Here is a 7401-nt window from a genome sequence, read left to right as displayed (position 1 = left end):
TCCTCTTTGTCTTACCTGTATACGCACAAATGAATAACTGTTCATGAATGCAGACGTTTCAGCTTCTCCTTTCAATTACCTATTGTACATGAAGTAAAGGTGCTCAGGCCAAATAAAATGGTTCTGAATAGACAAATGTATCAAGTACCTGAGCTCATGAATCTGATACACAAAAATTAAAAGGACTCCAATTATTTTATGTTTAAAATCTATTGCCATCAGAAAAAAAATTAAAAGGGGATATGATTTCAAGTTTCTAATGTAATGACAATGGGAGCTGCCCCTTGTAAATCAAACCTCTTCAAATGGGCTCTGGCAACCATCATGTGACAAGGTTATGCTAACCACCTTCCATGCCATGGATTCTGATATCGCAATAAGTCTCAGGATTACACAGATGCTTTCCTGCACCGCTATCACCTGAATTTAAAGTCCCTTCAACTAGGCTCTGGCACCCATTGTCTGAGGCAACTATATTCTTAGCATCAGAAATTGTTTCAGGATTATATGTGGTTAAGCTTTGACAGTTCTGTTCTGGTAAATAGGTAGTGTACGCATTCTGCTTTTCTTGTACACCAGTAGAGTCCACCGTGATATCTCTAGCTTCAGAGATCTGGGATGTCTCAATGTCCTCTGCCATTCTTGCTCCAGCTGAAGAAAATTCTTTTCCTGTATTATGAGATGTTACAACTTTGTAGTTATCCTGACCATCACAACATTGGGGGTGCTCTACCTGTTTCTGTCATGGGCCACCTGCCAAAGTACAGGCAAAATAAAGGCTAAATAACAACTATTATTTTGCTTTGTTTGCAACCGCACAAATAAATTATCCTGAATTAAAATCCAATTAGGAAGAATTAATCAACAAATCTTTATCTAATTGGGTCCTAGTACCACCTATTGTCCTTTCCTGACGCTGTCCAAATATATCTTTGCATTTCGAAGCTCTCAAAATGTGGCAAAGCAGTTATCCTTCACAAATTATTTTTATAGTTCTATAGTCACAAATCAAAAGGTTTAATTCTCAGGTTTAGTTCCAGCCAAGAATTCAAAGAAATTTCCAAGACTGGCCCAGATTAAGCTATTGTAAGAAAGACATTTTTAAAAATCTCTTTTGTCCTTTTTCAACATTTTGCCTCATATTTTCTTCCTCAACTCTCTTTCCTAGCCTTCATTGATTTGGGTCGATCACTGTTAAAAGTTGTATGCCTTAATTTCAGTTATTGGCAGCAGAATCTTTAGTTCTGTAATTCTATTGTCAAGTACAATGCATAATGTCTTGATCATTCATTTCAGCTAGCATAACGTTCCTGTTGTGTTACAAAGTCTACAATATAGGCAGTCTGAGCAGTCTGCTGTGTTTCCCTCTCTTCCTTTCACCCCTCAACAACCAACAGTTGCAGTCTCATTCCCGCTTCCTTGACAGCACAGGGTACAAGGAAAAACATCAGCCCTGATTTTAACTCCCTACGCCCAACAAGAACAGGGCCGACATACCCTTTCCTCCTGCCATTTTAACAAGCATGTTCTGGCCAGTCTGCGGGGCCCTTGCACCAGGCAGGAAAGGGCCTCATTCAAATTCAAAAGTCGGGGCCTGATGACATCATTCAGACCCGACTATATTTTAACACTGGGCAGCTATGCTCAGTGCCTGGTCCCAGCCTCACCAGGTGCAAACCAGCAGCAGGCCAATAGGGCCGAAAAGGTAATTAATTCTATTTTTAAAACGGTTTCTTTGTGGGCCAGGAGGAGCAGGGTCTGGGCCCTACAAGGAAAGGCAAGACCTTGGGCCTCCCCGACGATGATCACCTATCCCCCACCATCACTGACCTGACTGCCGGGGACCATTACCGTGGGTCCCCGCCCGCGGCCTCTGGTCGTGCTCAGCCGACGCTTGCTTGCCGGCCTGATGCCATCGATGCTGGGAGCTGGTGGTAAATTGGGCCTGGTGTATTTCAGTGAGGCCCAGAGAAGATCACATCTCCCTGTACTGACCAATTTTGTTTGTTTTCAGCTATGGTGGTTGTGATAACATAATAGCTTTATAATTGTAATACTGCCAAAATAGATTCTTTTCTCTCTTGTAAATGTCATTTAATTGTATTTTTTGAAACCCGTAGCTCATTTTATGTGGCTTTCTATTTTTCAGCTGGCTGTGGTTCAGTGCTAAAATACTCTCAGCCAGTAACGACATATTACACATTATATATATATAGAAAAACAAGAATAAGGCAGAATGCTACTTTAATTGAGTAACGGATCCACTGCAGGGCTTCAGAAGGTCATAAGAATCCCTTTGTATAGAATGTCTTATATTAATAGTAAGGTCTAACCCTGGACGACATATGGACTTCACCTTATTCCATCTCAAAACCATTCCCAGAGTACTTAACCTAATAGATTCTGGATATGCGAGTCACTGTTTGCACACTATAAATCAGGACGTTCAGATACCACGTGGATTCCTATACGCACAGGAAAATCTTGCTTTAAATTTGCTAAGCGCACAATGACCCCATCACCCCCTCCTACAGAGACAGTCTGGCTCATTCTTTTCTTTACAGATGTGAATGTTGCAACCCTGATGCGACGAGCTGTTCGGGCTGAGAAATGGCTTTTTGCATAAATGAACTGAACAATGAGGAAAAGACCGTCTTTATTTTTTTTAAATTCGTTCACGGGATGTGGGCGTCGCTGGCAAGGCCGGCATTTATTGCCCATCCCTAGCGAGATTTTTACAACTGAGTGGCTTGCTAGGCCATTTCAGAGGGCAATTAAGAATCAACCACATTGCTGTGGGTCTGGAGTCACATATAGGCCAGACCGGGTAAGGACGGCAGGTTTCCTTCCCTAAAGGACATTAGTGAACCAGATGGGTTTTTACGACTATCCGGTAGTTTCATGGCTATCATTACTGATACTAGTATTTTAATTCCAGATTTTTATTTAATTAATTGAATTTAAATTCGCCAGCCGCCATGGCGGGATTTGAACTCGTGACTCTGGATTTTAGTCCAGGCCTCTGGATTACTAGCCCAGTAACATAACCACTACGCTACCGTACTTTATTAATATAATTAAATAGCAAGTTCGCACCACAGTTGCAAAGTTTCATACATTTTGGTTAAACACAAAGAAACTGTGTTCACTTTGTGTCAGATCAGATCATTCTAAAAATAGGCCAGAAGATATTTAAAGTGATATCGGATTAGCTCTCTTCACGGCTCGGCTGGTTACAGCATTGAGATCAGGAAAGTCCTGAGCTAGCTGATCAGAGCAGACTGGGGCCGCTGCAAAGGCTCTGTGGGGAAAGGCAACCATTTAGAGCCTTCCTGCCATTGTATACCGAGGGGCTGAAATCAGGGAAAAACCACCCCGGGCAGAATGTGAAATTCAAATTGCTGTAATGTACCTGTAATAAATCTGTAATCAATAATCTGTATTGAGCATAATGCAATGAGATATCCCAGAGTGTCATGAACTGTAATTATGTACAATGTGTTCATTGAACTGTACTTAATGTAACCTACAAATTGTATAATCTGTATTGTGTACATTTGGAATGTGATATGACAACTGTATTGTATGTATTGCTGCAAATTTTATGAATAAAGTATATTTTTGAAAAAAAATCAGAGCAGACTGGTGGTAGAGCTGCTACAAATGGCCTCAGCACCCTTGTGTTAGCTGCCTAGACCCTAAGCTCTGGAATTCCCGCTCTAAACCTCTCCACCTCTCTCTCCTCTAAGATTCTCCTTAAAATCTACCTCTTTGACCGAGTTTTTAGTCACCTGTCCTAATATTTCCTTTTGTGGCTCTATGTCAAATTTTCTTTGATAACACTCCAGTGAAGTGCCTTGGGGCGTTTTACTATTTTAAAGATGCTTATGTAAATGCAAGTTGTTGTTGCTGTGTCAAGGAAGGGAAAACAAATCAGCTAAGGTTCCCTGATTGCTATCCCTGCTGGAAAGTGCACTTGTGGGCATGGATAAGATCTGGCTAGAGTCTGATGCCCTCCCACCCCACCAGTCAAACCACCATCTGCTGACATTCACTATCTGGACTGCCACATAGAGAAACAAGGGAGACATTCAAGCACTAGAAGTAGTGCAGACGAGAGCAATGGGATTGATCCCTAGTGTCATGGACAAGAGCAACAATGCCATGGGAACACCATCACCTCCAGGTCACACACCATCCTGACTTGGACATCGATCACCATTCCTGCACCATCACTGGTTTAATATCCTGGAACAAACCTCCCCCATGACTCTCCCCTGCCCTAGCCCAGAACCCACATCTTTCTCTAATTCTTCTCCTATCTCCCCTCATGCCCTTTCTGAAGTCATCACGTCCATGAGACCCACCTCCTTGCTTGGTACCACTGTTCCCTACCCAATCATATCCAGAGCACCTTGAGCAATGGCTGTTCTTCCCACCCTTGCACCATTACCTCTGGAGTCCCTCAAAGATCTATACTCGGGCCCCTCCTCTTCCTCATCTACATCCTGCCCCTTGGCAACATCATCCAATGACACCGAGCTCTACCTTTCCACCACTTCTCTTGACCCTTCCATGGTCTCTGTTAAACTGCTTATCTAACATCCAGTCCTGAATGAGCTGCAATTTCCTCCCATTAAACATTGAGAAGACCAAAGCCATTGTCTTTGGCCGATGTCACAAACTTTGTACCCTTGCCACCAATTCTAGCCCACTCTCTCTATCTCAGGTTGAACCAGATGGTTCAAAACCTTGGCATCCTAATTGATCCCAAGCTGAGTTTCTCACCCCATATCCTCTCCATCACAAAGACTGCCTACCTCCATCTCCGTAACGTCGCCCTGCTTCAGCCCCATCTGCTGCTGAAACCCACATCCATGCCTTTGTCACCTAAATAATCAACGATTCCAATGCTCTCCTGGCCAGCCTCCCATCCACCACACTCCGTAATCTTCAGCTCGCTGATCTACATTGGCTCCCGGTCCCCCAAGGCATTAAATTTAAAATTCATATTCTCGGCTTTAATATCCTTCACGGCCTCGCCCCTGCCTGTCTCTGTACTCTCCTCCGGCCCTACAACCCAATGAGAACTCTGCATACCTCTGACTCTGAACTCTTCTGCATCCCCCACTCTATTTGTCCCACAATTGGTGGTCGTGCCTTCAGATGTCTAAGCCCTATGCTTTGGAATTCCCTCTGTAAATCTCTCAGCCTCTCTTCCTCCTTTAAGACCCTCCTTAAAACCCAACTCTGACCAAGCTTTAAGTCACCCCACCTTAATATCTCATTTGGCTTTGCATCTATTTTTGTCTGATTACGCTTCTGTGAAGCGCCTTGGGACATTTTTCTACATTTAAAGGTGCTATATAAATGCAAGTTGTTGTTGTTGCCTTTATGCGCGAGCGAGCTTCCCGGGAATCCCTGAAGGCTCTACACCACGCATGCGTCGGAGCAGCATTCCTTGAATCGCTGTGGATGGAAGAGGGATTGACAGTGCAGAGAGGAGGGAAGAGAAGGGAAACACAATAAGGAAAATAGCGGAATGAGGAAATGCATGCAAACAGTATCAATAAATGAAACGTAAGAAAAATGAAAACATGACAAATAAATAAAATGCACAAGAATGCATTAATGAATGGAATAATCTGCCTCTGGTAAGTTTTATTTTAGTGGAAATTATATGCATGTATTATGTTTACTGGCATGTATCCAGTGCAAGTTACGAATTTTTAAAAGTTTAACATTTTACAGAAAACAAAACTACGAACCTCGACAGTAAAATATAAAACCTCACACCTTTAAATGTATTCATCACTGCAAGAAAATAACTTTGAAAACAAAACAACATGTAATAAACTTGGTCCTATGCAACGTAATGTGCAAATGTTGTACTGGGGATATTGCAATAAGATTTAAACAAAAGTCGAATGAATCTAACTCTTCAAAAGTCTCTCGTAAATATCTGATTACAAGTAAATTGTGGAAAAAGTAATCACTGCTGAGAATGTCGACAGTTTGTGACTAAACTCTTAACATCCAGCGCAGGGAGAAATGGCATTTAAAATAAGGAACCAGCTTGTTTTTAAAAAATAGCAAACTTTATGCAACGTGAGGCTCCTCATGACTGCTTCCTACAGCCCTGCAGGAGAAAGATTATCATGCAGGTTTACCTCAATTACCATGAGGTAATTCATGGTAATTGTGCAACAAAACTGAAATCAAGTAAATTGTAGTGATACTTTTTCACAAATTACCACTAACATTGGTTTGTTTAAAAGTTTTTTTTTCCAGCAGTTGTCTGGTGTACTGTTTGTTTTACACAGTCATTCCTCCAATAATACATTTGGTGCATTTACTATCTAAGCTGTGACATTGTCCTTTTCCTTAGTGGTTTGCGTATTTCAGGCGAGTTTCAGAAATTCCGTATTTAGGAAGACAGAGATTCGCTCTCCAGTCTGGGTGGAAATGGCTGATCTCAGCACTCCTGGGTTAGAGAAGGGGAAAGCAGCGAGAGTTCCTGCATCTGACCACTATCCAGTTGCCCACCTTGCTAGATAGTGTATGTGGGTGGAGGTCCGGTGAGGAACAGGGTTGGGCTTGGGGGCAGATGCCTTACATGAGTGAAAAGCCTACTGCACTCAACAGCATAAAGAATGGCCACTTGAGTGAGATACTGGAGTGGTGTTGGCACCTGGTACTCCAACATGAGTCAGCACCTTCTAAAGAATACAATTTGACAAGCAATACTTAACTGAGGAAATCTTCACAAATATATGTTGCTACACATAGTTACCAAGTGAAGTCTTCATGCTTTGTGTCCAATTGGTACATCAGAGATTTCTGGGCCGCTCAAACCCCTGTCCAATCCAAAATGTGTCAGGTGACAACCCACTATGGGTCATCATATTTAATGGCCATTAGTTGGCACCACCCCTTATGAGATTTGCTTTTATTTAGTGGGTGAGAGAGAGAGAGAGAACACTCCAGTCCTCAGCACTGTTCAGCCTCCATTCAGATAACCACATACATTTAAAACAGTTCAGAAAAAGTAATACAATATAGAACAAAGTCCAGGATATAAATAGTCATTTTATTAGTAATATTTGTTAACAGAAACTTCTTACAGAAAGTAACGTACAGTAGAACAAAAGTCACTGGTATAAATATTCATTAGCAATTTTGGACATCACATCTTTGATTTGCATAAACATTATTAATATGTGACCCGTTTGTTGACTTTAGTTCTGTTTAAAAATCAGCCTGACATTCAAGTCTTTAGCACGTGCAATGTAAACAGAACAAGCCATGGAAAGAAAACATGTTTGGTTCATTCACTAAAATAAAACATTCTTTAAAGCATTTTTAAGAGATTATGGACTTGCCTCAAATCCCTTCAGTTTT

Source organism: Heptranchias perlo, chromosome 33 (assembly GCF_035084215.1).
Source record: "Heptranchias perlo isolate sHepPer1 chromosome 33, sHepPer1.hap1, whole genome shotgun sequence".
NCBI classification, from domain to species: domain Eukaryota; kingdom Metazoa; phylum Chordata; class Chondrichthyes; order Hexanchiformes; family Hexanchidae; genus Heptranchias; species Heptranchias perlo.
Note: the sequence above shows the minus strand (reverse complement) of the source record.